Raw genomic sequence first — 13,505 nt, forward strand, 5'->3', positions numbered from 1 at the left:
GGCTCCTTCTGCCTGGACAGTCCATCAGCATTTTGGTGTTGGCTGCCTCTTCTATACTGTACTGTAAAGTTATAGGGCTGCAGAGCCAGGCTCCATCGTAGTAAGCGTCCATTGTCCCCAGAGGCTCTGTTCAGCCAAGTGAGGGGATTGTGATCAGTAACCACAGTGAATTCTCGTCCATACAGATACGGCTTTAGTTTCCGGAGGGCCCACACTATAGCCAGACATTCTTTTTCCACAGTTGCATAGGCCACTTCCCGGTCCAGCAGTTTCCTGCTGAGGTAGGCGACGAGGTGCTCGTCCCCCGCTGCATTCACCTGGCTGAGTACAGCTCCCAATCCATAAGCAGAGGCTTCCGTCTGCACAATGAATCGCCTCTTGTAGTCCGGAGCAGCCAGAACAGGGTCACAGACCAGGGCGTCCTTCAGCCGGTTAAAAGCCTCCTCACAGGCTGGAGTCCAGATTACCAGCCTGGGCATCGTTTTCTTGGTCAGGTTGGTAAGAGGCTTGGCCACAGTGCTAAAATGAGAAACAAATTTTCGGTAGTAGCTAGCAGTGCCCAAAAAAGCCATAACTTGTTTCTTAGTTTGGGGTACAGGCCAGTCTCTAATAGCCTGGATTTTTGCAGGTTCTGGACGGAGCTTCCCTCCCCCTACTCTATGCCCTAGGTACTGGACTTCACCCATCCCCAATTGACATTTTTCGGTTCGAATGGTTATGCCGGCTGCAAGAATCAGGTCAAGAATAACGGCTACTTGATTCAGATGTTCCTCCCACGTCTGGCTGAAGACGGCGATATCATCTAAGTAGGCACAAGCAAAGTCCCCACATCCCCGGAGGATCTGATCTACCATTCCCTGGAAGGTTGCCAGGGCATTTTTCATTCCAAAAGGCATGCTTAGAAATTCATACAGACCAAAGGGGGTTATAAAAGCGGACCGTCCTCTCCCTTCCTCCGTCAGAGGAATTTGCCAGTATCCCTTACTGAGATCTAAGGTAGTGACATATCGGGATCCAGCCATTCGGTCTAGAAGTTCGTCAATACAGGGCATTGGGTAAGGATCACTGACAGTATGGTCATTAAGTCGTCTGTAGTCCACACAAAATCGAGAACTCCCATCCTTCTTTGGTACTAACACCACAGGAGAGGCCCAAGGGCCATGAGAGGCCTGGATTACCCCCAGCTGTAACATCTCCTCTAGTTCGTGCTGCATGGTGTTTCGAACTGATTCAGGTACCCGGTAAGGAGTCTGTTGTATGGGACGGATACCCTGAGTGTCTACATGATGTTGGGTGACGGTGGTTCGACCTGTTTGAGATGAGAAAGCAGCCCATCTCTGTTGAAGCACTCCCAGCATCTGGTCTTTCTGTAAGGGGTCCAGGTGATCTCCCAGAGGAACCTGTTCCACAGTGGACGGGGCTCTCGTGGCTTCCACGAGATCCAGTAGGGAGTCCTCTTCCTCGGGACCGTCTTCTGAAGCTAGCCGACAGCTTGCTATCATTGGAAGGTTCCGGTTGTGGTATTCCTTAATCATATTCACATGGACAGTCTTTTGTCTTAGTCCCTGATCATATAGAGCAAGAAGGTAATTGGTGTCATTTAGTTTCTTGAGAACCCGGAAGGGACCCTCCCACGTGGTCTGCAGTTTATTTTGTGGATGGGGAATAATCATTAAGACCGGTTGTCCTTCTACAAACTCCCGATAGCGTGCTTTACGGTCATACCAGGTCTTGAGCCATATGCACATGACTCTGGGCGAAACTAGCAAGTTGACCCAGGGTTTCTCGCAGCTTTAGGACATAAGGGACAACAGGGGCTCCTGTATCTTCAACTTGCCCCGCCCAGTATTCATTGAGCAGAGTTAAGGGTCCTCGGACCTTTCTTCCATAGAGGAGTTCAAAGGGGAAAAACCCGGTGGACTCCTGAGGAACTTCCCGATAGGCAAACAAGAGATGGGGTAGGTACTTCTCCCAGTCTGAATCTCTGTCCGTGAAGGCCCTCAGCATATTCTTCAGAGTGCCGTTAAATCGTTCACAAAGTCCATTTGTTTGTGGATGATACGGTGTCGTTCGAATCGCTCGTACTCCACAGGTGCGCCACCGACACTGGACTAGTTCTGACATGAACTGGGAGCCTTGATCCGACAAGATCTCACTGGGAAATCCTACTCTGGTGAAAATGGTAACCAGGGCCTCGGCCACCTTGGCTGCAGAAATACTGGACAAGGCCACAGCTTCCGGATATCGGGTGGCGTAGTCCACAACAGTGAGAATGTACTGCTTTCCTGATCTAATTGGCTTAGCTAGAGGCCCAATGATATCGACAGCTATTCTTTGAAATGGCTCTTCTATGATAGGGAGTGGTTGCAGAGGGGCCTTTGGGTGATCTCCGGGTCGCCCTCTACGCTGACATATATCGCAAGTTCGGCAGAAATGCGCCACTGCCTAAGAAATCCCTGGCCAATAGAAGGTTTGAGTCAATCGTCTCTCGGTGCGGGTTTTGCCTTGATGGCTAGCAGTAGGGATATCATGAGCAAGGTGTAGTAGGGGAATCCTGTATTTCTCAGGAACAATCATCTGTTTGTTACAAGTCCAGGGCTTATCTGGGGAGGCAGCATTGGTAACCCTATACAAAAGTCCATTTTCTCGGATAATCCTTTCCCTGTTCTCCCCTAACTGCCCTGTCTCAGCTTGTGCTCTAAAACTAGCTAGGGTGGGGTCAGTATCAACCTCTTGTCGAAACTGAACTCTATCCCAGGTATCACTCACATTGTCCCCACAAGAAGAATCACTCACCGGCGGTGTCGGCGGTTCTGGTGGCCTCATTTCCATGGATGAGTTGTATGCGTCCCCATCTGCTGCTTTCTTGGCTTGACTTCTGGTTACCGCACCGACGAAGTGGCAATGCAGATGTCCCACATCATTTCCTAAAAGAACGTCTGCGGGGTGGCCGCTCATCACACCGACCACGCATTGTTTGGCCCCAAAGCCATAATCCAGGGTCACCCTCACTCTTGGAATATATCTCTGGGTGCCTCCAGCCAATTCAATGGCAATTCCTGGTCCCTTTTGAATTGCTTCTGGCTGAAGTACGCGGGGATCAGCTATAGTGAGAAAAGCCCCAGTGTCACGGAAGCCGGCAACCTTTTGGCCATCCAGCACGACCTCCTGTAGATGTTTGTGCTGACGGTCAGAAGAACAGGTGGCTGGGGCTCACACCCCATAGACTCCTGGTATGGGAGCCAGGGTATCAGAGTCACTAGTTGCTAGGGAAAGTAGATCAAATCCCAAACTGTTCTTTACGTATATAAATAGTAAAAGGATTAAATCGAATAATATTGGACCGATAAAAAGTGATGAAGGCAAAATCATAGAGAAAGATGAGGATAAAGCTAATCTATTAAATAAATTTTTTTCGTCAACTTTCACAAAGGAAAAAGAACTAACAGGCGAAATGAGAAGTGACAAGCTTAATCCTCCACTAAGTATGACAAATCTAACCCAAGCTGGGGTACAGAAACGCCTCAGTAACATTAAAATAAACAAATCACCAGGACCTGATGGCATACACCCACGGGTACTAAGGGAACGAAGTAATGTGATAGACAGACCGTTATATCTTATATTTAAGGACTCTGTTGAGACTGGGTCTGTACCACTTGATTGGCGACAGGCGAATGTAGTGCCAATATTCAAAAAGGGAGCAAAAAGTGACGCCGGAAACTATCGGCCGGTGAGTCTGACGTCCGTTGTGGGCAAAATTTTTGAAGGCTTTATTAATGAGGCAATCATGGAGCATCTTGACGCTAATAATCTATTAACCCCGAACCAACATGGATTCATGAGGAATCGCTCCTGCCAAACAAACCTGATTGACTTCTACGAGGAGGTTAGCTCTCGAGTAGATCAGGGGGAACCAGTGGATGTCGTGTATCTCGACTTCTCAAAAGCGTTCGATAGCGTGCCACATAATAGGTTGGTATACAAAATGAGAATGATGGGGCTGGGGGAAAATGTCTGCAAGTGGGTAGCTAACTGGCTAAAGGATAGAAGGCAGAGGGTGGTTATAAATGGAATATACTCAGATTGGGTAAGCGTCACTAGTGGGGTACCACAGGGGTCTGTACTAGGCCCAATGTTATTTAATATCTTTATTAACGACATAGTCAACGGGATAAATAGTAAAATATCAATATTTGCAGATGACACAAAGTTATGTAAAACAATTAATACAAAAGAGGACAGTGCAGACCTACAGAGGGATTTGGATAAGCTGGGTAGGTGGAGCATTAAATGGCAAATGAGGTTTAACGAGGAGAAATGTAAGGTCATACATATGGGAAGGAAAAATGGAAGTCACCAGTACTCACTGAATGGGAAATCATTGGGGAATTCAGAGATGGAGAAGGACTTGGGCATCTTGATTGATAGCAAACTAAATTGGAGTGCCCAAAGTCAGGCCGCTGCTGTAAGGGCAAACAGGGTAATGGGATGTATCAGAAGAGGTATAGCTGCAAAGGATGAGAACATTGTTCTTCCACTGTACAAAGCACTGGTCAGACCACACTTGGAATACTGTGCTCAGTTATGGGCCCCAATATATATAAAGGATATAAATGAGCTTGAAAAGGTACAAAGGAGGGCAACAAAATTAATAAAGGGAATGGAGGGACTGCAATACCCAGAGAGGTTGGCAAAACTAGGACTATTCAGCCTGGAAAAGAGAAGGTTGAGGGGGGACATAATAAATGTGTACAAATATGTTAGGGGACAGTATAGAGACCTTGCCCGGGATTTGTTCAAAAGGAGGGATATTACGGAAACAAGAGGGCACTCACTAAGACTGGAAGAGAAAAGGTTTCAGCACCAGCATAGGAAGGGGTTCTTTACGGTAAGAGCAGTGAGAATATGGAATTCACTGAGTGAGGAGACGGTAATGTCGGATTCACTACACCAGTTCAAGCGGGGACTGGATGCTTTTCTAGATACCAGGCAGATTTCTGCATATACTTAAAAATAGAATAAAATAGTAGGTTGATACAGGGATTTATTCTGACTGCTGGTTTCAGAGTCGGGAGGGAATTTTTCCTCAGGTGAAGATTGGCTAAATCATTTGGGGTTTTTGCCCTCCTCTGGATCAACTTTAGCAACTACAGAACTTACAGGTCGAACTTGATGGACGCAAGTCTTTATTCGGCTTTACAAACTATGTATCACTATGTATCACTAGGCAAGTCGTCAGGGACTGAATCCAGCTCTTCTCCTGGTGAGGGTGTCTGTAGATAATGAACCGGTAAAGGCGGTCTGTAGCTGTCCTGCCTCCGAACACCTGGACATTGGAATTGTAGATGCCCAGGCTGCCAACATCTATAACATCTGTGCTCTGGGACTCTTCCTCCACGTTGTAGTCCCGAAGGCGGAGCAGGAGTAATGCGAGGCACAGTCACACGAAGGTCACCATGAGTGGATGGTCTATTGGGATGGTGAAGGACCAGGGGCCGCCATCGTCGGGGGGCTGGTAGTTCTTTTCTCACTGAGTAGTAGTTTTTTCCATTGAGGCTTGATGGTGAGAGCCTCATCCGCTAGAGCTGCAGCTTCCTCCACCGTGGCTGGTCTCCTTTCATGCACCCATTCTCGGATCTCAGCGGGACACTTGAAGTAAAACTGCTCTTTCAAGATGACCTGGAGGAAGGCCCCCCAAGTTAAGGCCTCCTCTCCCTCCAGCCAGCGATGACATATTTGTTTGAGTCTGTGGGCATACATCTTGAAGGCCACCTCCTCATCACAGGCCAAAGTACGAAACTGGGTCCTATAAGTGTCTGGGGTCACAGCGTAGTGTTCCAGAATAGTCCGTTTAATGTCTGCATACTCACAGTCCCCCCGAGGGTCCATAGCTCTATAGGCTGCGGCAGCTCCACCTTCTAAGAGCCCCACCAGATGTCGGACTCGCTCCCTTTCTGGGACTTCCATTAATCGACACTGAAGCTCAAAGTCCTGGAAGAAGCCCTCAATGTCACCTACAGCCTCCTGGAACGGCTTGAAATCTTTGCGGGACACTCTGGGGAGTTCCCTCATGGTGGGTGCTGGGGTTACAGTCTGTCTGGCGCTTCTAGCTGCTTCCAAAGCTATCTGCCTCTCCAGCAATGCCATCTCCTTAGCTCCTCGCATGACCTCCATCTTATAGTCTATGGAGACCTCCTCTCCCATCATTGCCATCTCCTCCTCGTACCACACAGCCCACTGACTTTTTTGGGTATTTATCTCTGCCTGTCACCTTTCCTCCATTGGCCGTGAAGGTGCTTCCTCAACGTCCTCTTGCAGGCGAACTCCTTCCAAAGCCTCAGTTAGCTGCTCCATTGAGAGTCCCTTGTAGCTGACCCCCAATTCACGGGCCTTTATTTGTAAGCTCACCACAGTCCAGTTCTTGTACTCTGAGGCTCTGGTTCCAGCAGTTGATGGGCCGTTGTCCTCCATTCCTTCTGCTCTGATCCCACCGCTGCCAACCAGTTTGTGACGGGGTATGAGGCAGAGCAAGAAGAGACCACCGGACTAAGAACGATCCAACGGGATTTATTAAGGTAGGCAGCATACCAAATCAAAAATCCATGTTATTCCTAAGGTCCATAATAAGTCCACAATCACCGACGGGCGTGAGGTCTTGCCGCAGCTAAGAGTCCCCACACTTCTTCCTCCAGAGATCTCCCAACACAACACTGGTCACGCATAAGTCCATTGTCTTGGGCTACCGGGAACAGCCCAAGGGTAGGGGAGGAGAGGTTTCCCCCCTCCTAGTCGATGGTTTAGTCCATGGCATGGCTCCGATGTGTCTATAAAGATGTGTACTGTGAGTTCTCCCCCTGCTTAAAAGAACAATGGGGAGTCCTCTAGCGGTGTTGACACAAGCCCAAGTTAAATTATGGTTGAGGAACAAAGATCTGGGAAAGGGCATGGGTACTTACATCACATCATGACATTTTATACAGAAATGCAGGACAGGGAAAACTATGTACCATGACACCCTGTCCCCCCGGATAATCCTGGATGGTGGAGATGTTGTGGTCTCGCACCTTGTTATATTTCTATCTTACCCTTATCTGGTCCCTTCCCCATCCAGGGAGGTATGAGGACAAAGTGTATAGGCAAACACTAACCAGACAGACAGGGGAAAACAGACAGGGATAGATGAAAACTACAATCATACAAATACACTCACAAAACAATTGTCACAGGTTTACCACGATAGAGAGGGGCCAGAAGACCGCTGTCTGATTTCTCGTACTCCTGCACTTCTTAGAAGCACTTCACTTTCCTATTAAACAGTGCCGGCTTCTGCTAGCAGTGCAGGGGTTAATCTGTTCAGCTGAGAGATCCTGGAAGATTTCCTGCTTTGATGGTCTCAGCTGTTCAGTGTTGGCCACTACCCTCTCCAAATATACTCGCCTCTGGCAAGCAGAGATTGCCTCTGTTAGTTTTATACAGTCTGGGACTGGAGTTGAAGGTTTGGTAGTTTGAGGAGGTGTTTGGAGTGTTGTTCTAAATATAGTTGCTTGGTGATTGATCTGTGTGCATATGCTCATCTTCTCCTATTTGGTTTTTCGTCCTATACTTCCCAGTGTTCCTCTGTGTTGTTCGTAAGTGCATATTTGAATAATTGGTATTTTTATTTATCCCTGTACGTCTACCCTTGCTATTCCCTAGTTCCCTGCTGGGGGAGTGGACAGATAAGGACTGATTTAGGAGCTCAGTAAGGCATGTGGCCCCAGTGTCTTCACCATCAGAAGGAACCAGGGAGCAGGGATAGCTAGATCGCCCCAGCTTTAGAGATAGGGAAGGAGGCCCTAGTCCCGGGATCTATGGCAACTGTGCTGTGATAACATAGAGCCGTGAAAAGAAAAGAAAAAAAACACATTTTTCCCACAAAAATGTTCTTTTAGCCCCATTTTTGTTTATTCTCACAAGGGTAACAGGAGAAAATGGACCACAAAATTGTAGTGCAATTTCTCCTTAGTATGCCGATTCTCCATATGTGGGTGAAAACTTCTGTTTGGGCGCACGGAAGGGCTCAGAAAGGAAGGAGTGACGTTTTGGAATGCAGAATTTGATTTAATGGTCTGCGGGTGTCATGTCGCGTTTGGAGAGCCCCTGATGGGGCTAAAAAGGAGAAAACCCCCACAAGTCATCCTATTTTGGAAAGTAGACCCCTCAAGGAATTAATCTAGATGTGCTTCACAGAATTTTACAACGTTGATCTATGAAAATAAAAAATATCTTTTCATTTTCACAAGGATAGCATGAGAAAATGGACCCCAAAATTTGTTGTGCAATTTCTCCTGAGTACACCAGATGATACCCTATATGTGATCGAAAACTACTTTAGAGCAAAGCTCAGAAGGGAAGAAGTGCAATATTGGAGTTCAGATTTCGCTGGACTGGTTTGAGGGTGCCATGTCACATTGGCAAAGCCCCTAAGGTGCCAGAACAGCAGAACCCCCCATAAGAGACCCCGTTTTACAAACTACACCTCTCAATGAATTCATCTAGGGGTGCAGTGATCATATTGACACCACAGGTGGGTCACAGAATAAATTTTTACCAGTGACCAGTACGTTGTGCCCAGCTCATGCTTCTGGAGACACGCACCCGTAAATTAAGTGTACCCTCATCGTTTAGTCACACTGGGGCTCAGAAGGGAGGAGGGCATTTGGATTTGGGAGTACAGAACTTGCTGAATTTGTTTTGGGGAGCGAGGAGCCATTTAGCTTTTCCAAAGCCTTTATGCTACCAGTAAAGTGGAAGCCCCTTGTATTTCCATTAACAGATGACAGACCTTAGTGTGGACTTGCTTTTTTTGATCATTAATTTGAATCTTTTGTTGGAAACATTTTTAATAACATTTTAGATCACATTTATCCAGCGCTCTACGATGAGCACTTATATCGGGGTTTCCATCTAAATCTCTGAGCGACGTGATTCAGATGAAACTCCGGAGGGATCCATTCACTATTATGAGGCAGCAGAGTTACTATGGACCCTTATCTGGCCTCTGTTCAGCGTTGTCCTTTTTTTCAAAAATGCACACAAAATTATGGCGGACAGCACTTTTATGTATGTCTAAAAAGATGGACAATGCCAGATCACAGGTCAGACAGCGTCACAGTGCCTCCATCTGCCTCATTACAGGGAATCTTCCGCCTGTGGTTCTGCCTGAATTACGTATTTCAGAAATTTACACGAAAACCCTGGTGTAAGCGCTTAGCATAGAGCGCAGGATACTGCAATTTTTGGGAGGCAAAATGTACAAATCAGCAACAGGAGAAGAATTGGTTTTATTTATTGCTTTTGTGAAATGCAATAATATGTTCCTGGTCATTAAAGCCCAGGGCACAGGGACGTATTATTATGGCTCATGTCAGAAAGGGGTTAAAATGCATCAACTACTAAGGACTCTCAATTGTGATTATTTGCTATTTGTTCGGAGGCGCACAGAGGGGAATGCATGTTCCCATCAACACACCCCAATATATCACCATTTAATTTTTCATAATAATATTTATTATATTTTATTATTATTTTGTGTTTTTTAAGAAAAAAATGTTACAACTTTTGGTTTATTTTTTTTCTCACTATTTTACTTAGTCCAACTATGGAACTTTAACGTTCTGCACTTTGATCGCAGTTATAAGGCATAGCAGTGCAGGATCACTGACATACCTTATAACCTGTCAGTGATGCAGACACAAGATAGTTTGATCATGTACTGCGCATGATCAAACCACCTTGCTAGTGCCTGGTGACCCGAATGTCATCAGGACATTGGGTCACCATGGCAATGATCGGGACCCCGTGGTGACGTCGCGGGGTCTCCCATCCAAGAGCAGAGGGGTTTTTGTCCCTCTGCTCACTCGCTAAATGCTGTTATCGCAGCATTTAGGGGGTTAAAGTGCCAGGAGCTGTGCGCATACCGCTCCTGGCACTGAGTGCCGGGTGTCAGCTGTCAGAATCAGCTGACACTCGGCTGGGATCGCGCCCGCACATCTTCTGTGAGACGCAATAATACGTCATTAAGGCCCAGGGCACAGGGACGTATTATTACGGCTCACGTCAGAAAGAGGTTAAAATGCATCAACTACTGAGGACTCAATTGTGATTATTTGTTATGTGATTGAAGGCGGCAGAGGGGGAGGCCTGTTCCCATCAACACACCCCAATATATCGCCATGACAGCCGGGGCCTAACAATGGGGTCCTAGAACAGCGTCATTAAGAATATAAGGTGAAGAAAAAGCTAAAATCCAGCGACATTGTGTAAAGACCTAACAAGTTCTATTTCTGGGATAATCTGTCCCCAGAATGTCTCCATTACAATGTACAGCTCCTACCGCAGATAACAGCCCCTCATACATCTATAGCACCGGCCCCCAGGCCAGGGCCACATCTTCAGACCTGGGAACCTGATCCAGGAGGTCGGTGCTGTGTCCCGGGGTCTTCTGTATCAGGAATGGGGAGAGGGGGCATTTATTTATTAGCCGGTGGGGTGGGGGGTACCGTACTGTGGGGGCATCTTGTAGTATCAGAATGTGTGTGTGGGGGATGGGGGAACATTATACTGTGTGTGTCAGACAGGGGGCGCTGTACTATGGGGCAATATGTGTTTCCTGATGCTTCATAGTTGGGTCGTATGTATCTATCAGAGGAGAGGAAGGAAAGCGTTATAATACTTAGTAATGGGGAATCTCCACATACCTCCACCTGCAGAGCCGCCACCACATATATGGCTGTTCTGTGCGCACAGGACCTGTGATGAGGTCACAGGAGGGGAGGAGTCAGGGGTCACATGATCAGGGGCCTCAGTGGATGCAGGACTCTGCTGTGCTGGTTGTCATGGTGCTGGATGAGGGGAAGGTTATGTGTGGGGTCAGGAGGGGTTTACAGTGTGGATGTAGGAGAGCCGCGTGTGTACGAGGTGTACGGAGCGGAGCCGCGCGTGTACGAGGTGTACGGAGCGGAGCGGCGCGTGTACGAGGTGTACGGAGCGGAGCCGCGTGTGTACTAGGTGTACGGAGCGGAGCCGCGTGTGTATGAGGTGTACGGAGCGGAGCCGCGCGTGTACGAGGTGTACGGAGCGGAGCCGCGCGTGTACGAGGTGTACGGAGCAGAACCGTGTGTACGAGGTGTACGGAGCTGAGCAGTGCGTGTACGAGGTGTACGGAGCGGAGCCGCGCGTGTACGAGGTGTACGGAGCGGAGCCGCGCGTGTACGAGGTGTACGGAGCTGAGCCGTGCGTGTGTACGAGGTGTACGGAGCGGAGCCGCGCGTGTGCGAGGTGTACGGAGCGGAGCCGCGCGTGTGCGAGGTGTACGGAGCGGAGCCGTGTGTGTACGAGGTGTACGGAGCGGAGCCGCGTGTGTACGAGGTGTACGGAGCGGAGCCGCGCGTGTACGAGGTGTACGGAGCGGAGCCATGTGTCTACGAGGTGTACGGAGCAGAGCCGCGTGTGTACGAGGTATAAGAGGCGGAACCGTGTATGTAAGAGGTGTATGGAGTGGAGCCGCGTCTGTACGAAGCGGAGCCGCATGTGTACGAGGTGTACGGAGCGGAACCTAGTGTGTACTGAGCGGAGTGTGTATGAGGTTACGGAAGAGAGCCGTGTGTGTATGAGGTGTATGGAGCGGAACAGTGTGTGTATGATGTGTACGGAGCGGAGCCGCGTCTGTACGGAGCCGCGTGTGTACAAGGTGTACGGAGCGCAACAGTGTGTGTATGATGTGTACGGAGCGGAGCCGCGTCTGTACCGAGCGGAGCAGCGTGTGTACGAGGTGTACGGAGCGAAGCCGCGTGTACGACGTGTACGGAGCGGAGCCGTGTGTGTGTGGAGCCGTGCATATACAATGAGTGCAGATGTGTGTAGGATGTGTGCGTACTTGTTTGTGCATGTCAGGATGATGAAAAAGCTTTATTCATTAGAAGTGTTATATTTATTTTTTTACGGTGTTCATCATATAAAACTGCATCTCACTAAATTAGAATATCGTCAAAAAGTTAATTTATTTCAGCTCTCCAATAAAAAAAGTGAAACTCATATATTATATAGAGTCATTACAAACAGAGTGATCTATTTCAAGTGTTTATTTCTGTTAATGTTGATGATCATGGCTTACAGCCAATGAAAACACAAAAGTCATTATCTCAGTAAATTAGAATAATTAACAAAAAACACCTGCAAAGGCTTCCTACGCATTTAAAAAGGTCCCTTAGTCTGTTTCAGTAGGCTCCACAATCATGGGGAAGACTGCTGACTTGACAGATATCCAGAAGGCAGTCATTGACACACTCCACAAGGAGGGTAAGCCACAAAAGGTCATTGATAAAGAAGCTGGCTGTTCACAGAGTGCTGTATCCAAGCATATTAATGGAAAGTTGAGTGGAAGGCAAAAGTGTGGTAGAAAAAAGTGCACAAGCAACCGGGATAACCACAGCCTTGAAAGGATTGTTAAGAAAAGGGCATTCAAAAATTTGGGGGAGATTCACATGGAGTGGACTGCTGCTGGCGTCATTGCTTCAAGAGCCACCACACACAGATGTATCCAGGACATGGGCTACAAGCAGGGCTGTGGAGTCTGTATAAAATGGAGCAACTCTGACTCCTAAAATTTATAATAAATTAGGTACAGTAATTTAATGCAGTTTGTGGGGAATATTTTTTCATAAGAATTTGGGTAAGTTATGAGATGTCTGTCCTATTCCTGATCTAAGGGTCTAGACTTTTAGCTGAGATTAATCTGTGCTACAATAAATTTATCACTTAAATATGAGCCATGTATGAGGGAGTCGGAGTCGGTGTCATGGAAATCGAGGAGTCGGAGGTTTGGCTTACCGACCCCACGGCCCTGGCTACAAGTGTCGCGTTCCTTGTGTCAAGCCACTCAATAGACAACGCCAGAATCGTCTTACCTGGGCCAAGGAGAAAAAGACCTGGACTGTTGCTCAGTGGTCCCAAGTGTTGTTTTCAGATGAAAGTAAATTTTGCATTTCATTTGGAAACACTAAATTACTTACCGGTAATGTGATTTTCCGGAGCCCATGACAGCACCACAAGGAGAGAGGGGATCCGCCCTTCCAGGACAGGAAACCTGCAGATTAAAAGGGCAGCGCCTCTCCACCACCTCAGTTGTTTACAGAGCATGAGAGGACACTACTTAATAGTTATATATCCCATGATTTTTCCTTCTACACACCGCGGGAATCAAACACCACAAAGGAAATGAAGTGATCAACTTCTACAAGTGATGGGAGGGAATATAAGAGTGCTGTCATGGGCTCAGGAAAATTACATTACCGGTAAGTAATTTAGTGTTTTCCTATCACCCATGACAGCACCACAACGAGAGATTTAGAGAAAAAACGTTATAGTTAGGGTGGGACCACAGCCTGTAGAACAGTTTTCCTAAAGGAAAAGACAGCAGTAGATCCCAGATCAAGCCTATAGTGTCTATAGAAGGTGTAAGG

General features: G+C 47.6%; 1 protein-coding gene across 2 annotated transcripts in view; it reads right to left on the reverse strand.

The window, feature by feature from the left end:
• Window positions 1-13,505, reverse strand: part of LOC141271885 (uncharacterized) — an 85,609-nt gene that overhangs the window by 12,644 nt on the left and 59,460 nt on the right. Inside the window, exon 1 of one of the 2 annotated variants that reach the window (XM_073682094.1) lies at window positions 10,743-10,819. The exons of the other annotated variant lie outside the window; for it this stretch is intronic. The gene's annotated coding sequence lies outside the window, so the exon portion shown is untranslated. Of the gene's footprint in view, window positions 1-10,742; window positions 10,820-13,505 lie in introns of those variants that run through there. 2 annotated transcript variants of the gene reach the window in all.

The sequence above is a fragment of the Phyllobates terribilis genome, unplaced genomic scaffold (genome assembly GCF_046119375.1).
Source record: "Phyllobates terribilis strain yellow unplaced genomic scaffold, ASM4611937v1 Scaffold_5__5_contigs__length_657084704, whole genome shotgun sequence".
Classification (NCBI taxonomy): Eukaryota; Metazoa; Chordata; class Amphibia; order Anura; family Dendrobatidae; genus Phyllobates; species Phyllobates terribilis.